Source organism: Genypterus blacodes, unplaced genomic scaffold, assembly GCF_046128005.1.
Source record: "Genypterus blacodes isolate CSIRO-AG114 ecotype Tasmania unplaced genomic scaffold, CSIRO-AGI_Gbla_v1 ptg000036l_1, whole genome shotgun sequence".
Taxonomy (NCBI): domain Eukaryota; kingdom Metazoa; phylum Chordata; class Actinopteri; order Ophidiiformes; family Ophidiidae; genus Genypterus; species Genypterus blacodes.
This window is the reverse complement of record NW_027466849.1, coordinates 3,013,888-3,035,000: the sequence shown is the minus strand read 5'-3', so window position 1 is coordinate 3,035,000 and position 21,113 is coordinate 3,013,888.

The following is a 21,113-nucleotide window of genomic DNA, read 5'->3' as shown; positions in this document are numbered from 1 at the left end:
AGCAGTGCCGTGATGGTGTGGAGGGACAGAGGGCCAAGCGTGGACACAGCAGACCCCTGCCGTCCTCCCCAACGCTGCTCCGGCCGGCACAGGGGCCATTTGTCAAAGTTTTATCTGATTCCAGAGGTATTGGATCTATCAGTCACTGTGTATGAGGGAGGAGATTGACCTCCTCTGTGGACATTTTTCTAAATTAGATGCAGCTGATATTGGGGCGATATATAGTGGGCCAGGCATGTTAAAGCAGTCTCGTTAATACCGTGTGTAATGCTGTAATTCCATTGTGATATGTGGTGGGAGGAGATTTTAACTTGTGTTAGAGACGTTAGAGGTGTCCCTGAAGTCTAAGTGGTTTCTCTCGTCTCTCTGGGCTTTAGATTGCCTCCCAGACTGACAAAGCACCTGCCAGGCATTCATCAACGAAGCCATCCATCTGTCCATCAGGTCTGCGGGCCACTCGGTCATCAACAGGTAATGCCTGGCGGCTGGGTCGGCTGCCTGATAATGAAAGATAGGAAAACATCACACAGTCTGTCACCCAGTGTTAAGGACCGTATGTATCCAACTTAAGACCAAACATGCATCTCATGCATTGGTTTCCGAAAAGTGAAAATACATCCATACCTCCTCTCTCTCTCTTTCTCGCTTGCTGGTGTTACACGGGGTGAAGTCAAGGATCGACCTTCTTCTGTGCTCTTCAAATAATGAACAAAATGTAAAAATCATGTTTGTGTGAAACTTTGAGCTAATACTCTGCAGGTTGGACTAATAAGCATCTGTTTGGTCACGTTCCAGCTAAATTGCTCTTCCTGTGTTTGGATTTCGAGCAAGACAGCGACTGGTTAATTGCCACTTAATTAGGTTTTTTTTTTACCCGGAATGCTTCGACCCACTTGGGACAGGTCTCTCATTAGAAGAAAAGCATCTGAACTCATCGTGTATTCTGAAAACACACTGCACAGAAAACACAATTAGCATCAGTTAGAAGCGTATGTTTTAGAATAGGTGTTGTTTGGGCTTCGTTATCGTAAAACTTCTACTATTCCAGTTCAACTTCAAACCTTTTGAGTTTACTTTCTGTGTCACTGATGTTGTCGAGCGTGTTACATCAGCTAAAGACGGCAGTGGGAAGATGTTTGATGATGATTTTGATGACGACTGAAGAAAGTTGGACTGTTTTGAGTCTGTTTGTGATTATCGGCGTTGCGCTGACACCCTTTGGGACCCCCTCCAGTAACAGTTCAAGCCCAGTGAGCAAACCGTGCTGGCGCTCACTACCCTGCTGGCTACATCAATAAGTCCCCACGTTTCCACCACAAGCCAAGCCATGCACTCACACACCTACACACTCATGCTAATACGCTCAGCTATCAAAGCGCGGACATTGAAGAAGAGAAGAAGACTAAGGGCTGTTTCCTCTGTAAACATTCCTCCTGTGTTATCAGTCACACTTCAAACCTGGCAACTCAGACGCCCCCACATCTGAAAACTTAGTAGTCAAGGCTTTTTAATTCTACTCGGTTCAATGCAGCCTCTCTCTCACTCTCACTCTCCCTCTCTCTCTCTCTCCCTCTCTCTCTCTCTCTCTCTCTCTCTCTCTGTTTCTCTCTCTCTCTCTCTCTCTCTCCCTTTCTGTCTGTGAATCTGTTTCCACTAAGAGCAGAAAGGCGGAGACAGGCAGCTCCCACCGTACAGATATTGGCAGAGTGTCATCGGAATGAATGAACCGCTCTTGCATCGCAACTGCCAACTTGTCAGCGGTAAGCCGGGATGCATGACTGACACTCCCCTGATTGGTCGATTTAATATAGAGCTAGACGGAGGGGAAGTAGATGGGTGCCTGGCTTCCCTGAGCTCTGCTGGAGTGGGAGGTGTAAGTCCATTTGTGGGAGACGTGAAGCGCTAACTCTCCAGGTACGGGCCCGTATGCCTTGTTAGAGAAAGAGGTTTTTCCATGGGACTGAGCAGGGGAGTTAGCATGCAGTTTGTTATCGCTTCACCTTGGATGTTTCTGACAAATCGACTCGCGCAGCCATCAGACAGGTTGGCAGAACAAAGATGTTCCTGTGAAAACTGCTGTCAGAACAAAATGCAGCGAGGTTAAAAGTTGTGCGGAGCTGAGAGCTGCCGGCAGATGGATTGATGTCCGAGCCTGGGACTGTAAACGTGTTTGATTGGGATGCATGTGTAAGATCTGGAGGAGAAACAACCGAAGCTGTCCCATCATCTTTATCATCACAATAATGAACTCAGTGATAGTTCATGGGGCCAGCGAAACACAATAGACAATTAAACTGAAGCAGAATGAAACAATTGAAACAATATGTAAACACACTCACTCACTTGGGAGATGATTCATGAAATATTAAGCAACTTTATTGTGCTGTTAATGATAATGGTGGACACTGATCGCTGGAAGTGACTTTAATCACTCAAATTATCTATTATAAATTTTTTTGGGAAAACACTGTTTGTATTCAACCAAACCTGAACGCCATCTTTATGTGTAATTGAACAGCTTGAGAGCGACTCGTCAACTCTGTAAATGAAGCAATAACTCAGGAGCTGCATTGCAGAATTCTCAGTCTTTGTTTGTCAGCGCAGCGACACAAATCTCACTCCATTATGCTCAGTTTGTCCTGGAGTATACGTCTCCGTCTGCTCCGCCGTAAGTCATTCCGTAGGTTCCTCTGGCTTTGTGGGACTGTGGTTAACTCCGCTTGAGAAACTGCCGTGCGGCTGGATGGTGACAGCCCAAAGCAGAACGTACTCTGTTTCAGCATGTAATTTCATGTTACTGGGAATCTAACATTATTGTTTTCCCCCCCGTGCTCCAATTTAGAGACAGATCAATATTCAGCTTTGTTTATCAAAGTGACAGCTCCTGGATATTGCATTTTGCATTTTTATGTTTTCCTTTATAAGCGGGTATTAAAACATAATATATCTGAAGTCTTGGTTTTATGGGTTGGGAAAGGGCGGGGAGGCGCTGTTAATGGTGTAAAACAGTTGAGGAATGGTTGCTGCTCCTGTTCATACACTCATAGTTACAAATATCCATCACACACATCAGTATGGCTGTTTGTCTAATGAAGATGCTCTCACTCGCCGAGTATCGTCGATAACAGTCAAAACCGCAGAGGAACTCCGGTAGGGGTGTGCATACGTAAGTGACTGTGCACGCATGGATCCGCTCCTCGTGTGTGTGTTTGTGTGTGCGCATTGCATTCAGGGACGGCCTCCTATTGATGCTGAAGTCCCAAATCATGCATTATTTGCAAACCGCCCGTAAAGAAATGACAACAGCGACCCTAAGCATACAAATCAGGCCCCATTATCCGCCTCAGTCTGTCAGTTAACGCGGCGTGCGCGGGCCCAGACTTGGCCGAGGGGAGTCGTACCCGAGGTCCTGATAAATGATTTGGTTGATTCCCCATGTGAGTGATGGAGCACTAACCCTGTTTAGCTTCTTTAATATACTTGTATTAGCATGAATAAATAACGAGTGTGTCCGGATGCTACAAATATTTGATTGTGCCTCCCTAATAGGCCGGTGTCTCCCGTCACATGATGCCACCGCGAACTCTCTTGATGTCGGAGCCGGGAAGGACTGACATCGATCTTTACCGCCGGCCCCCCTAAATCAATTATAAACTCTGAGCGAGAGAGAGAGAGAGAGAGAGAGAGAGAGAGAGAGAGAGAGAGAGAGAGAGAGAGAGAGAGAGAGAGAGAGGGGCAAGCGAGCAGTGATGGCAAAATGTGTGTGTGTGTGTTTGCCATTCCAGCTGTGCCAGGCTGTCTTATCTCCTGCACTTGTGTTATTTGAAAAAGAGCTGTGATGTGTGGCGTTCAATTCACTTAATTTTCGATGAATATACACACACACATGCACATACACACATACACACATACACGCATACACGCATACACGCATTCACGCATACACGCATACACGCATACACGCATGCCCACCCACACACACACGCACACACGCGCACGCACACACACACACACACACACACACACACACACACACACACACACACACGCACACACGCACACACACACACACACTGTTTGCTGTGAAAGGAATGGTGAGATGAATGCTCCGGCCCACCTGGGGCAGATGTTTCCAGCTGCTTTGCGGGGTCACATTGAATGATAGAGGCTGCTGAAGCAAAATGAATCAAATGGATGATTTTCAAACGAAACGTGACACATGATGGCTGCCAACATGTCCCATTTATTATTTGATCAGTAACCGATTGTGCTGTTACTGAAAGAATGATTAAGCAGTCATCATGAGTTCTGTGAAAGTGAATATCAGGAGGAATTCAGCTTGAATATTTCTCTGTTCCTCTGTTCCTCTGTCCACATGTGATTGTTTTGTCTGGCGAAGTGAAATGCAGCTGAAAACAAGACAAATATCACCCAGGTCTGAAAATACAGCCAGATGAAACACACATACACATATACTCACACACGCAGGCATCCCCTTGCACGTGTTAATGAAGATATTCTGAATTGGAAGTGTGAGCAGTATTTTCACACACACAAATAAGTCAATGAATATGTTTTTGTCGTAGTTGTGTACATATTCCCAGAAGGAAACAGGTCTACTGGGGTCGGATCCAACTGCAGGCAGAATCCAGGTAACGAGAACACCCTTTAATGCACTTTACGTGTAAATACCATAAAGTCCTGACGTTGGAGGTTGTTTTACCCAGATTAGCGAACGAGGACAAAGAGATTGAATTTCAATGCAGGGTGTAAAAGCGGTCATAGATTCCAGAAGTGTGTTCTTGTGTCTCCTGGTGCAGAGATACGACAGACACACACACATCTACGTATGTTAAACCCTCTCCTCCTGCTCTCTGCTGGAGTTCACTTTCTATCCCCAAACTGGCGGCTCAGACAGATGCCCTGCTCGTACACCTCCCACACACGCAGCATTAAGCCATTTGCCCTTTGACCCCCCTCCCACCCCTCCCACCTCTCCCATCTCTGACACAAACAGATACGCCGAGCGAGATGTTCATTAGCTGAAGCAGCAGCCGCGCCGGAGCCTCCCGTTGATTAATGGCAGAGTTTTAGTAGCTATTACTAATATTGTTTTGCTTTTTAAAAGACAGCTGTCCTAACAAACTCTCCAAATGTGAAAAGGCCCACCTCGTCCCCCCCCCGCACACACACATACTATGCGTTGCCGTGAGAGACCATTAGTGTCAAGCAGCGAAGAGAAAGCGGTGAGAGAAGGAGAGGACGTGAGAGAGAGTGAACTTTTAAAAGGGTCTGATCGTCCATATTCTTGACCGTAGAAGTTCTCTTCTCTGTTTTCACACGGCTGCGGTTGTTGTTTTTCATGCTGTCACCTGAAAATATACGTCAACTATATACAGCACGTGAAAAAAAACCCAGTGTGGTGATATATGAGCTATTAATAAAGAAAACAGGCTCACTGCATCTGATAAATTTGTGTATACAGTAAAGTTGTTTGGCAGTTTCCAACTTTAACGCAGCAGGTCAGTGACAGCTTGTTATTAGCACACACACACACACACACACACACACACACACACACACATGGTATGGACAAAGCGCCACACAACTATACGGCATAAGGAAAAGAAAAAAACAAGTCTGATAGCTCCGTAACCAAAACTCTTGATCCAATAAAAGCCAATTAAAGGTGTGAATCTATGCATCAGAATGCCAAATAATTAAATTGAATAATGAGTGCAGATGTCTACCGTATGTGTGAGTATGTTCCTTTGCGTGTAGTACTTTGTCGTGGAACTTGGCTGGTGTCAAAATAAACTGCAAATACTCTTCTAGTCCAAGTGAGGAAGGTATTTAGTATAAGTATAGCAGATTGGAACACATCACTCCAACTGCGAGCTGGGAAAACATATAGCTGCTTTGTTGGGTGATGCGTTCGAGGACTCCCCGTAAGATGCAGTTTCTTTACATAACATGACTTAATGAGACACCATAACCGAAACTCTTTCATTAAGCTTCTTTTGCAATAACTGGTTAAACTAATCAACTGAGTGGGTGTATTGATCAAATGTATCGACAATTTGTGAAAACTTTGGATTTGTAACCTTTTATGTTGTTGTGTATGAGCTCATACATGAGTTTTGACTGAACTATTTCTGAAGATGCTTAAACGCAGCAGTCGGCCTGGACAGAAGCACGAGTGGTTTTCAAAGCTTGAGGCCGCGTCTTTGAAAAAACAGAAACAGCAATGAGAAAGATCTGTTTTTCCACCGTGTTTGTTTCAAAAAACGCAAACAAAATGGAGAAGAAGAAGAAGCAAGAGCAAGAGAAAGAGAGAGAGAGAGAGAGAGAGAGGCATCGCTTCACCAGGTTCTCTCTTTCCCCCAGGCGAGTAATTGAAACTGACACTTGATCTTTTCCGTTGAATTACGCCTCATCTAAAATTCACTTTGAACAGTTGGAAATCTTAAGTTCCTCTACGGAGCGGCGTTGCGCCTTTTAAAACATAAAAAAAGAAATAAGTGAATTGCAATCATATCGCACCAAATAGTCTTGATCTGTCAATCACCTCCTGCGATCTGAAGGCGCCAGATTGCGGCGAGCAGATATAAAAAAAAAGAAAAATCAAAATGAAGAAAATAGGTTAAAATGTACATCAGTTATCCATCAGAAAGTGATTCATCCAAAGTCAGATTTCCCTCCTCGCGGCTGAGCGCAAATACTGACACGTGTACTTCAAGGCTCCCCCGCTGCATTTAAAGGGAGAAAAAAGGGATCTGGCTTGATAAAAAATTCATAAGGTCGTGTTAATTAGAGACAGAATATTTTTCTTGCATGAGAGCGATGAAGAAATCAAAAACGAAGGCCCGGAGGATTGTTTTGATTCAGCGCGAGAGGAAGAGGTGAGAGGCACAAGGCTAAACCGTGTGCTTTGTTCTGCGGCCAGTCTCTTTGTTCATCAAGCCCACCACTAATTTGTTCACCCGACCGACCCTCCCCCCCCCGCAACCCCTTCACACACACACACACACACACACACACACACACACAAACGAGAGCGCGCTACTCAGCCATATTTCTCCTTTATTGTATATTCTTTTTTTAGTTGAGTGCCGCTGATTTGAAATGCTAATTAAAGATATTTTTTTAATATATTCGGCGCGCTCATCAAGGCAGGCTCATATATCAAAGTGTCCAAAGTTGTATTGATGTTAGATATCAAAGAGGTGATTACTCTGTAACATCCCCATGTTTTTAAGCCGTTAATTGTTGTCCCCCCCCCCCTGTCCCTGATCTGACTGCGTTTTCCGGCGTGAAATAGAGCAGAGGAACACACACACACATACAAACACACACATACAAGCCGCAGTAAACATATTAACCATTTGCATGCTGTTTTGTATCTGCGTTTATTTGGTGTTTGCAACTCGAGCTGTTCACGAGCTCCGCGAACAAGCAAGCAAACAACGTGCAACTTGTAGGAACACCAGTACACACACACACACACACACAAACACACCCACACACAATCAGTAGGTAACAAATGCGTGTGTGCTCTGTGAAATACATAAAAGGAAATAATTCATTAAGACGGTGCTTTATGTTTTTGTTGTTTTTCTGCATTTTCCACTAATTACACTGAAAACAATAAGAATAGCTGAGCTGCTATTTCAAACTGTGCTGATGGTGGAACTCGGATAGAACACACAGATCGGAAGGACTGAGATGAAGGAGAAGGAACGCCAGACCATCAAATGAACCTTTCTTTTATTTCTGCAATCTCTCTCTCTCTCTCTCTCTCTCTCTCTCTCTCTCTCTCTCTCTCTCCGCTCGCCGCCCCGCTATCTGATATGTCGCTAATGCCATTAACTCTCCCTGCCACTTTCCAGGTCACTAATTCTTCAGCTCTGAGTTCATTGTGCCCAGACTGCGCTGCTGTCTCCATAACGAGGTTATTTCTGGGTTATTACCTTCCTCGATGATATGGCACCTGATGGGAGGCCAGTAATTGATATAAATCAAAAAAACCCACAAACGACCAAATTGAAATACAGACACCACGGATCTGAGTATCTTAGATCAGCAAACACAAACAGAAAGCTTCCACACGTTTGGTTTTATTTATGTATCAACAGGCGGTGTGAAAGAACGAGGCCTCTCTCTCTCTCGCTCTCTCTCTCTCTCTCACTCTGTTTTAGTTCCCCTCACAGTTCCATTTTCAATTATACCATTGAGGGGGGGATGCGAGAGTCGGGTTCCAAGACTATCCCATTTCCGGGAGGTAGCCGAGGCATGAATGCAAGTGCACAGGAGCAGACAGAGAGAGAGAGAGAGAGAGAGAGAGAGAGAGAGAGAGAGAGAGAGAGAGAGAGAGAGGGAGGCTGGCATTTGACTCTGCTGAATAAGCCCAAGGTGTGCAGCCTGCCAGGTTAGAGAGGTTACAGCTGGGAAGCGTCGAGGGGGAGAAAAAAAGAAGGAAGGAGGAGAAGAAGAAGAAGAAGAAGAGAGATGTGTGTGTATAGTGTGGGTGGGGGGTTTGGGGGGGGTTAATGAGTGAAGTGAGGTATACAGTGAAATAAGGTATGTGTGTGAGAGCATAGAAGGGTGAAGCCAGGGAGGAGGGGATGGAGTGATCTGGGTTTCAGCCCGGCTCATTATGCTCCGTCTCATTGAGAGGTGAAATGAGGCTTGGTGATGGCTCGGTGTGAGAAGGTATAGCTCTTGTCCGAGTGAATCATGGCGAAGGAGGCGAGGAACCTTCATAAAAAAAAAAGAAGAAACACACTCCAGCTTGCGTTCTTTTGAGTGGCACCCAGGACGTCACAGGAAACAGGAGCATGAAAGGGAAACAACCCTGTTAACCCTGCAGGCACTTTTCAGCAATGTTTAAGCTCGCCTGTAGTTGTGGCTTGTTATTAATGCTTATAACTCTTAAGACACACATCACACCAACACGGCAAAGCTCTATATTATTCTAAACACTTTCACCATGAGATTCCATGTGTTGAAAGAAAAAAAATCATGAAAAGAAAATTAAAATACAAAATTCAAGAAGGCTAAAATTAGTATTATAAGTCATAAATTTAGCAAATCAAAGCTCAAAACCTAATATTATAAGTACATTTTCCAAGATAAATCTGTCTGTGCTCACTCACCTGCTTTCCACAGGCTGCAGACCCAAACTGACCGCCTGCCCTTTTACTTTCCCGTTGGTCACGCGCGCTCCTGACCTCATTTCTCCGTAATGGATTGACCAAATGGCGCAAGCTAGGTGTCAATCTGAAGCTTAGAAGCTCTACTATTGGATTAAAACTGCTGACTATCAAATTAGAGTAGGTGGGACAGAGTAATATTCACTCAAATTGATTAGCCAGTTTTACTTTGTGTCAGCTGCATCCGGACTGAATGACGTCGCTTCCTGCTTAGATTACGTGACAGCGCCCCCATCTTGGTGGTGATCGTTTCAGGACATTACAAGCTTCAGAATGCCGGTAAGTTTGCAACTTTAATGAGTATTTTGGCGGAGTTATTGTTGAGAAAATGCCATGTGATGGCATTGTGAAAGTGTAAATGCAGGGCTGAGCAGAAAGCTTAAGTCTGTTTTCTGGTCGGCTGCTCTGTGGTGTGGGATACACGCTAGTTAGCTAGCTTTCTGGCCTAAGCTGCTAACTCTGTTTCTGTTGTGTTCATGTTCAAACACTTTATGGCCGTCTAATGTAGGTTTGTTGTCATACAGTGGGGAAAAAGTGGTGGTCTTTAATTGTTGTTTAAAGAAATCTGCTTGTCTGTATAGCACTGATTCCATGTTGCCGCAGTAATTATGGATTTTTTGAAATTCATATTGCTGTGGGACATACAGTGGTCCTACAAGGGGGCGCTGCCACATCAGTAACCTGGGGTTTTAACTGAATTTTCATCTATAATGAATTTGTTTTGTCATGGAATCGCATGTTGAAGGTGTCTAAAGCAATTGTGAGCTTTGCTGTGTTTCTGTCATGTGTTTAGAAAGAGTTAAAATAATAAACAAGAACGAGCTTTAACATTGCTGACATGTGGGTCTAACAGGACAATGTCTCGTTTATGCGCAGAGAATGCACCAGCCAGTAAATCCATCGTTTAAAACAGCACGATTTTGCCTAAAAGCACACACAAACACACACACGCACTTGACCCTAGTTGTGTGCCAGTCATCCTTGACTGTGACCTCACGTGACTCATTTAACTGCTCGGATGTGGAGTCATCGTGCAAAACACGGCAGCAGAAACGTAACGATCACGAGCGAGCGTTTTAGTTTCAGTGCCTTCTGCCGGAAATGTTTTGCTGCTGCTCACCTTCCTCAGACTGCGGCGCGAAGAAGCTGACAGTCGTGCTTTTGTGTATGTATGTGTGTGTGTGTGTGTGTGTGTGTGTGTGTGTGTGTGTAAAGACCGGAGCTTGACATTTTCAGTTCATTCGTGTAACTGATTCATGTTCCCTTGTGCAACTCGGTGCTCAGAGATCCACACCTCTATAATAGATGTCTGTAACATCTCTAGAATCTCTGAAATGAGCCCAAAGCTTGAGGTGTAAATGCCAGCATCCACACAGGTGAGGCGTCATGGCTCCTGGACGTACATTTAAACAAGTTTAACAGGGTTTGGCTGCATATTTACCTCTCTGCTTTGGTATTTCTCATCGTGGCAGCAGTAGCTTCTCAGATCAGAGTGGCATGTTTGCTGTGTCATGGCGTTAAGTGTGTGTTCTTTGGGAGAAAACACCTTTGAGTGGTTGTGTCGTTTGTATCACCAGCACATGAGCAGGTCTTCAATATCCTGTATAAGGAGCATTACGCCTTAGAAATACAAACACAGACCAGACTGGGTACAGTTTTATTCTGTTACAGTAAGCAGAAATTATATGTGTGCGTGTGTGTGTGTGTGTGTGTGTGTAGGTTTGTGCTTAGTGTGAGTGGCGAGGCGATGGCAGCCGGCGGGGCTAATCCTCGTACGTGAGGGACGCCGCCCCGCCCCCAGCGTCACCCGGACCTGCCAGGCCTGACGGAGGTGCATTGAGCCTGGCCGCTTAGCGTCACTCGCCCCCCCGTCACTCACACTCGTAATCGCCCGCCTGACTGACAGACAGGCCCGCGCCTTTGATGGTGCAGGGGGGGATTTTAGAGGAGAGCCCCCAGAGCTGCAGCGATGATCCCTGTGTGTGTATGTGTGTATGTGTGTATGTTTGTGTATGTGTGTATGTGTGTATGAGTGTGTGTGTGTGTGTGTGTGTGTGTGTGTGTGTGTCGGCGGCGGTGACAGTGACGTCTGCTGTATGTGTGTGTTAGTGAGTAGGTAGGCCACCAGCAGGGCTGCTCACCAGACAGGAGTGTGAGGTGATTTTGTATGATCCAGCTTAGTGATGAAGATGAAGATGGTGGTGATGATGGTTGTGATACCTTGGGTGCAAAAAATGTAAAGGGATAACGGGGAGCTATGTTGCTAAGGCGAAGCCAGAGGGACCAAAAGAGACGGTGACACAAAGCCACAGATTTACTGCCTGTGCGTGTGTGTGTGAGTCTATGCACAGTGACACATACACACACACATTTCAAGCATTTGAAGCAGGGAAATCTGAAGTACACATGTAATCACACGATTATTATAATACACATCAAGTGTCAACTTAGTTGATGTAAACGTGACAGTAACTCAGTAACATTAGACTGGGTTGCTGGTTAGAATCCTCTGACAGTTCACATCCTTGTAAAGTTACGTTAGTGTGAGCAGCATGTAGAGGACTTGTGAGCAGTGGCGGACCTACAAAGAGGCTGATCAGGGGCCTGCAACCCCCCTGGTGCCCCCGACTGAGAGTTTGGGAATTTAAAATTTGATTAAGAGATAAATATACCGTCATAAAATGAAGTGTTCATATTTATTTAGTGCCAAATACTGGAAAGTTTTCAGTCAAAGCAGTGACTGTGAGGCAAACAGGTCAGTGGGATTCGGTGACTGAACAAAAGCGAGCGTTTCACCACCAACAGGTCCTCCGCTGAATGGAGGACGTTTGTGTGTCGCTCACGCTGTTGTGTCTCCTTCCGTTCCTGAGGCATTTGGTGAGGGTGTGGAGTGGCCAAATGAAAATATGTTTTCCCCGCGTTTTCAATCAGTCTACAAACAGACAATTAATGGCCTGGTTATCCTGCCGCACACGTTCACTCCACTCAAACCGACGCTGCGGCCAATGAGGACTCAATTCTCAGATGTTTTCCTTTTTTACTGATCCACACCTCCATCCCCCCCCCCCCACCCCCACCCCTTGTTTGCTTCTTCACCTTCTTCTATTTCCAATCTTGAACTTGCGCGAGTTTTCCTCTGATAGTGATCCTGTTAAATTAAGTGCCGTGGCTTTATCCAATGCCTTCTCACCGTCACTCCTTTAATTTAGTCATTATAATTAACCATTAACTGGTGTCAGTTTCTGGGCCACTAACAGGCCCACTCAGTTCTGCTTGTCTGCATTATCACAGTTTGGGGGAGAAAGTAAATTATAATGAAGGGCTATATAGTCCAATTACTGATAAAAGCAGCCAAGTGCGCTCCTTGTAATTAGGTGCCAGTATCCCTCCCTCCTTCTCTCCCTCCTTCTCTCCCTCTCTCTTCCTCAGAGTGACACGTCGGAAAGGGGATATATGCTTAATAGCTATTTTTATTACTGTTAACCTCTTACTCATGTTCTTAACCCAGCAACTTTCAATCACAGAGACAGGGGGGACGCCACGGAGAGACCTTATCTCGCAAACAATTATTTTATGTACTCCACATGCCTGTTAGACAAAGTTGGCTGATGGGAAGGAGAGCAGAGGAGAGGGAAGGGAGTGGAGAAAGGAAGTAAGGAAGTAAGGAAGGAAGGGCCGGAGAGGAGTGAAGGATTGTAGGACAGGGAGAGGAAACAGGCAGCAGAAGCAGATCCTCCTGTTCCCTCTCTAATGGGATGGAGCTGAGCTGTCTCTTGTAGCTGGGTCGTGTAGCTTCCCCACCAGAGCACTTACAAGTCAGGGCTGGTAATTAAACTGTACGATCACCCCTTCCTTTACTCTCTCTCTCTCTCTCTCTCTCTCTCTCTCTCTCTCTCGTTCTTTTCTCAGTCCTCTCTCTCCTTTCTTTCCCTTGTCAGGTGAGACAACATGCTTTGGAAAGCGTGAATTAAGAGGAGCGATGGGTGAGGAGAAGGAAGAAAGGGAGGCCAAATTAAGGAGGCTGGAATGAGGATGGTTTTAGGATTCTGCTTTGAATGTGGGCTTAATTCCAAAGGCTTGACACAGACACACACGCACGCACGCACGCACGCACGCACGCACGCACGCACGCACGCACGCACGCACGCACGCACGCACGCACGCACGCACGCACGCACGCACGCACGCACGCACGCACGCACGCACGCACGCACGCACGCACGCACTTTGTTCTACATAAGGTCTGGCCAGTTCAAGGTGTGCCCTGCACGTTCAGGTGCTTGTTGGAAATGCGGCCTTTTACGACTGCTTTGTCTCTATTTTCGGGAATCTAAGTTGTAATTTTTCGGAAAATGTTTCTTCTTATTAACATTTCCAAAACAGCAACATTCCGTGCCAACACAGATGATCTCTGTCATCGTAACAATTCCAATTCAGCAGTGATTTTGGATGATCAATGCTTCAAGGCCAGTTCAGTTCAATTTCAGTCCATTACTTTAACGTTATACATTAAATGGACATTATTAGAGATCTAATTTTGAATATCAAAATGTTGATGGTCAAAATTAACAAACCTGTATCTTTTGACTTTAAAAAACACGTTTGTGTAGGTGATCGCTACCTTTCCTGCAACCTCTCTCTGCTCTGCGGCTACATACACTATTTCTCAACATGCAGGCCGAGAGCCGCGCTCCACCTGTCTGTATAGATGCAAGGTTCCTCTGCGGCGGGATGTGTGTGTGTGTGTGTGTGTGTGTGTTTTGTGAAGGCATTGTTTTCTGGGACTTTGGTGGCGACAGACGATGGATTAAACGATGAATAAGTGATTTATTAGCTGCCGCTGTCACGCTGGTTAGATGGATTACTACAAGCCACCTCTGACCCCACTTACCAGCCCTACGTCTCACCGCAGAGGTGAGTGTGTGCATGTTTGTGGGTGTGCGTGTGTGTGTGTGTGCGTGTGTGTGTGCGTGTGTGTAGGTGGGTGTGCTGGCCAGCTGTAATCTTGAGACAGGATGAGACTGGTTGATCAATGGCCTAATGAACACTGTATTTCATTGGGCCAATGAAGTGAGTAGTGCTGGCCGGCCACATCAGCCACCAGTTTGCTGTGCGGGGAAGAAAGATTTCTGCTTAAAAACAAAACATTAAGTTTGGTTCAAATATAAAGAGGGACTGATCAGCCTCCAAGTCCCTGTCCCTGTTGAAACCTATTGAGATTGAGACCCTCACCCGGCTTTTGTTGTATTCCTGTTGACCAAATGGACTGGATCCTGTTCAGCACCAACATGTTATAGATTCACCAGTGAGCCTTGTGTGTGTGTAAGAAGCTTCATCAGAGTCGGCTCAAAGGGTTTTGAGTAAGAGGGATGACGAGACGCAACATGGCCGACCTGGCACAATCTGACGTGTGTTATACTTAATACTGTACAGTCTAAGACACACACTTCATTTAAGGCTGTAACTCTTATTTTATCAAACATCACATTAGCACCAAAATAAGAGTGCAAACAGCAGAAATTGGATTATGCTTAATGTTGAGCAAAAGGCTTAAATTATGTTTTTTAATATAAACTGTCTGCATTTCTTCACCTTGCAGACTCTTCATACTCTATATTATATTGTCTGTTATCACTCGGTGTAGTGAAGAACAAGCCTGTACTTTGATTTTCTCCATTTTAATTTAAGTCATAATGAATTATTTGTTCTAAGCCGAACCAGCAAAATGCTTTGGATTACTAACATGGACCTGCTTCCATACACATTTAGGATTGCTTGTCTCCACATGCATAGATTTCTGTTCCTATTTCATGTGGATCACTCAGACTTTGTTTTATCTTTTAGTTTGAACTAATACACTTAGCACTGCAGTGTGTCCAACCTGAATGCTGTGGTTTGTTTGTCCTCTTATGCACAGAGACAAAGGTGCAGCCTTAAACCTGCCTCACACCATTTCAATGAAATGAAAAATTCATACATGCAGGAAAAAAAAGATTGCAATTGGAAGTGTTCTAGTGCACACACACACACACACACACACACACACACACACACACACACACACACACACACACACACACACACACACACACACGCACACACACACACACACACGAACATACATGTTCCTCACTCAGTCCCTATAATTTTTCCCATTGTCTCCCGCTTTGATGAGCTTTTGCAATAAAATTCCAAACAAAATGATAGGGGGGCTTTTTGCACCTTGACGGCTGCTGACTTTGTTATGAGATCTGTAATAAAGGAAAGTAATATGCTTTAAACATTAAATAAGACTTTAATTGTCGGCACCATGAAAAACGCGCCTTTCGGAAGATGTAATTGAATGTCCCCGTCACATTGAGGGAATTAAAATAGGTCATTTTATGTGTTGCTTTATTTTTGATTGAATCTGCTTTTAAGTGGTTGAGACAGTGGAATTATCAGTTTTTAGATGTGCTGGGTGAGGAGAGGAAGAGGAGGAGGAGAGGAGGAGCAGAGAGAGAGAGAGAGAGAGGGATGGAGGCGACAGAGAAGGGGATGGAGGAGGGGAAGGAGATGACAGAGACAAATGCTTCTGCATTGACAGCTGTCCTCCATTTTCTCACAGACAGACATACAAATGAGGACCACAAATCAAACGAATCCCTCCAAGATTAATCCCGGGCCCGCCAGGCATGTAGGCAGCCATTGGCAGGAGTGTGGTTGATGGAAGCGGATGGATCTTTCGACTGTGATAAAGTGTATCAATACCAAACACTTTAGGATCAGATATTAAAGGGATCAGGATCGGCTCATATGGGAAATATGTGCTTTAGTTAATCAACCAACACGTATTAGTCATGATTGCCTGCGCTTACAAAAACAAATACTAATAATGGAACAGTGATGCAGTTTAGCCGCTACATTATGACTTTTACTGCTTTTATGTCAACTGAAATGCTGATAATCATAATCATCAGTGTCATATTAGGGTTTTCTAACGTGACAGTAGTATCAACCTTTTTTGTTTAGTTCTCGGTGTGACACTAAAGGTTGTATTTTGGGATAAAACAATGACAACAAATCCAATTAAAGAAGAATATTTGTCTTTGAATTACTCTGATTTGAATGTGTGTTGTAAGCTGTAGCCAAGCTTCTCAATATGCCACTGAATAAAGTAGTAAGCTACAAGCCCCTGAGAAAAAGTAGCTAAACTAAATTGAAGCTACTTTGAAGGGGGTGATATTAAAAAATGTACCATTACTGTCAAAGCAATTAACCTGAAGAATGTAGAAATCCATATTGTTCATCATGTTTGAGAGTGTGTGTCAAACTCCCAGGAGTGTTAATAATTGTATTACTATTCTTTAATTCCTGTGAATCCCCATTTTTTATCAGGGTGTATTAGAGTTGATACCCGCTCATCGTCTCAGAGGTGAGGCCTCTTATCCAGGTTTCCCTATTCGTCCTGATTTAACAAAAAAAAAAGAAAAAGTGAGGGAAGCGGTCTAGATTAGAATTCTTCTCTGTAATGCTTGATGAATGCTGGTGTTGAACTGTAGAAAAAGCCTCATTACGAGACACTTATAGATTACCCAGGGTGTCACGCTGGGGGATAGGTGCTGGGTTTGTCTGCAAGAAGGAGGAGGAGGAGAAGAAACAATGAGAGTAGATCGCCCCCTCTCTCTCTCTCTCTCTCTCTCTCTCTCTCTCTCTCTCTCTCTCTCTCTCTCTCTCCCTCTCAAATGGATAATTCTGGTGATGCTTGTGACAGGCCGTGGTTTAGATTTTGATTTATGTTCTTCCAAAGCTAAAATCAAAGAATCCATCTAGTGCTATTTTATGGCAGTTGGGATGATGAATGGGCCAGTCTCTGGGCCAAAGCAAGCTGCTGTGTCTTTGCCCCAGATTTTAATTGCTAAAGTAGCCAGTCATTGCTCGAGATTCAAGACGCAATGAGCGAGGGAGAGGGGCAATACTCTTTCTCTCTCTCTCTCTCTCTCTGACTCCGTCTCTCCGACTCTTTTTCTTTGTCACTCGTCCCCTCTTTATCCTTTTAACAGTGTGCCCCTCTCTCTGTCGTGTTCGTCCCCCTATCTCACCCCTCTCTCTCTCTCCCTCCCTCTTTCTCTCCCTCTCTGTCTGTCGTCTCTCTCTGTATTTCTGTTTCCCTCTTTTACAAAACGTTGCTTTGAAAGAAAATTTAATCTAGTTTACAGTAACTCTCTGTTAAATCATTCATAACCTGGCCATAGGGATCTGCTGTTACAAGCAGAACTAATGGCTCACATAATGGGCCCAACTTTGAAGTGTAAATTCCACATGTATATTTAATGTATGGAAATACCATATTTAAGCAAAATAGCAGAAAAAGTGTTTCATTCCTTATTTAATTCTTCAAAAGATAATTTTTTTCATGTTTTCCTCACGTTTCATTTGCTGGAGGAGACAAATTGAGTTCATCGTCGAAACTTCTCGTCTTTGCATGTCATTGTGGTCAACGACTTGGATTGTGTGAGCAACAAACGGCAATTAATACACACTGTCAGTGTGAAATGAACTTGAGTCAACCTGGGGAGTTAAAATTGATGAACGCCTAGAAGTAAAATCAGTATCTTGAACATCTATCAAAAGAGGAAAACACAAGCTTTTGCCTCGATAGGTCCCCCCATATCAAAGAGACGGTAAGAGTGGGAGAAGAAGAAGGGGAAGAAAGAGAGAGAGGGAGAGAGAGAGGGAGAGAGAAAGAGAGAGGAAGAGAGAAAGAGAGAGGGAGAGACACAGAGAGAGAGAGAGAGAGAGAGAGAGAGAGAGAGAGAGAGAGAGAGAGAGAGAGAGAGAGAGGTGGGAGGGAGCATCATTGCTTTTCAAACACCACCAGAATCAATGATGCAAATTAGAAAAACAAGCAGGCAATAAATTCTTTCACATCTGCAGAGCCTGGCAAGAATTTTTAATAATTTTTAATAAAGCATAATTGTAGTTTGTACCACTGAATAATTTAATCACATGAAAATACGAGACGAGGCGGGAGGAACGTACACTCATCTCCGCTTTCCCCTCTGCCCTCCAAAAACGGCTGGAGTGTGTGTTTGTTCGCAGACAGACACATCACACTGTCCACTCTGTCACAGCTGATTTGTTTCCACTCATATGTGATCGTTAGTGATGAAGGTAAAGCCGGGACTCTGATGACCCTCAGACTTGAATGAAATAGGATCATATACATGTTAACAGCTTATGTTCCTTCATCAGGTTGCGGGGTTCTATCAGCATGTAAATATGTTCCGCTCCGTGTGAACACACTACAAAACGGATGTGAGGCCCGTATCCCTGTCAGACGGCCTCACTGTCCCGACGCCTCCGTCGCGGCGAACAACAAACTAGCGCGGCAACATGCACACAAGCAAGAAATGGCGAGGAGAAGACGGAGGAGAGAGAGCCTCAGGTGAAACACGGGCCTGCCTGTAATTTATAATCATGACATGGGAGCCAAGTTTCTCTAAATGAGGCATTCAGATAGCCAAACCAGTCATTTATCCTGATGATTAATACAAATGATATTCGTAATAATAAATATCGCCGCCTCGCAGTTGCGTAAAGCAGCTGGAGCAGAGAGAGGAAAGAGGAGAGGAGAGGAGAGGAGAGGAGAGAGGGGGAGAGAAGCCTCTGCTGTATATTGTTTATAGCGATGGTGGAGAGAAAACGCTCGTCACAGATAAGAAATCACAGACGAAAAGCAGCTCAGCGTTAAGAAATCCTGCACTGATTTGGAGCAATCTGGAGCGTGTTACATGTATAATACAGATAAACTACACGTGCTGCTGGCCTTACACAAGGTGATCCTGGGTGAGTTTATCTGCACAAACTTCAAAGCAAGAGTTTCTTTCCTGTCAAAAATGTGACTGACCGATTTCTTCCTTCATAAATAATTTGAATGTGTTTTAGATGTCAGTTGGAGTTACTGGAAGGTGTTTGTTTGTTTGTTTGTTTGTTTGTTTGTTTGCTCGTTCCTCACTTCAAACTGGGTCTCATTTTCGTGAAAGCCCCAAGGCAGAGGGGGGGGTAATAGAATCATGTATCTAGGAATCACCGGGAAAAGGAGCGAGAGAGAGAGAGAGAGAGAGAGAGAGTGAGAGAGAGTCAGAGAGACAGAGAGAGAGCCAGAGAGAGACAGAGAGCGAGAGAGAGACAGTCCAGTCGGTGGTGTTGTCAGCGGCTGATAAAGTTTATGCCCGGCTGTCATTTGGCTGAAAGTAAACAGGCACGGCGGGCCGAACATGACATCACTAAGTAGGTTAAGTGTAGTCCCGCGTGGCCATCGATCACAGCCGATTGGAGCATATCCTTGCCCCCACCAGGAGGAGAGGGAAAAGTTTTTCCACTGTAGCCGCGATGACATTTAATTTTTCATATCTCCTCCGTAGTCCCCAGAATGAATTTTGGCAGACCTGATGCAATTTAACAGCTTGGCAGTTTAAAATTGGGCAATGAATCACTGGAATTCAATGGGAGCTCAGGCCGCTGCATAATATTTTTTCTGTGTCACGCGGGTGGAGCGGTGATGGGGGTGTCTCTGGACAGTGGGATCCCCCCCCCCCCCTCCCCCGCCCCACACACACACATACCCCCACCCCCTCCCCCCCCCCCCCCCCCCACCCCTCCAGTTTACCTTCTCCTCTCCCACTGATTTCATCATCTTCTCGTCTCTCCCGCGTCTTGTTCACCCTGTAATCTTCCATCTCTGTCAAATTTCTTAGGACGTTGTGGCCTAATGTACTGTGTGTTCACTCCTATTCTGCAGACACCAGAGGCCATTACAAGGCCAATACAGCTACGCGCCGTTGGTAATTATTTCAAACCTACTATCAGACTCGGGTTCCCTCCATTTTATCGACATCCTTCTCATGTTTATCGTATTTACCACCTTCAATCGGCGAGGACTCATCAAACTTTTCCCCATTCCCCGAAAACACGGCGCTGCTCTTTTGTCTGTTTTCGAGAGTGACGGCAGACTTCATCGCCTGTCTATCAGAGCCGTCAGCGAAAGTGAAGCAATTACAGCTTGTTCGGCAAGCTAAGAAAGCCAGCATCAAAACATATTTGTCTGGGTAAGAAATCTGCCCACTGCTCACAATAGATGGAGCCTCCTCCTCCTCCTCACCCTCATCTCTCTCCTCTTCGTCCATCACGGAGCCCTCTGACCCCTAGACAAAGATCACAACGCGTGCACGCACACACACACACGCTGATTGTGCGCCATTACATGCGGTTCAGCACATAAAAGGCTCTCCGTGTTGCTTTTAAAAGGTGATGAGGTCCAGAGGGCTCGCACCGTATCTGATTTTTGACAAAGAGCACGCTGGGTAGAAATCAATAAAGCGCCAGTGATGGGCCGATGGGTCTCGCCGGTCCTCCCGGAGAGGCGAGCCGCCAAGCTGAGCCGAGCTGAGCTGAGCTGAGCTGAGCTGAGCTGCACTCACAATCCTCCCCTTCCTTCTCCCCCCCTCTTCCTCCTAGCCGGCCAACCCGTTCTCCCCTTTCTCTGTCTCTCTCTCTGACGCTCTCTCTCTCCGCCATACCTATTCCTTCTTCCCGCGCCTTCAACCTGTCTGACTCCTCACTCGTCCTCCTCCTCCTCCTCCTCCTCCTCCTCCTCCTCCTCCCATACCTTCAACTCTCCATCTTTGCTCACCCTCTCCCCCATCCACCCCCAACTCCAGTCCAGATGAACCCAAACAAGCAAAGAATGAACTGACAACGCTTTTGACACCGGCCGTTTATTAGCTCCAGCCAGCGATGTTTAGAGAGAGGGAGGGGGGTGGCGGGAGAGGGAGAGAAAGAGAGAAAGAGAGAGACTTGGCTGCTTGGTTGAGCATGGTGGTGTCGCTGGGATGACCACACTGTGTTTTCTGCACAGTA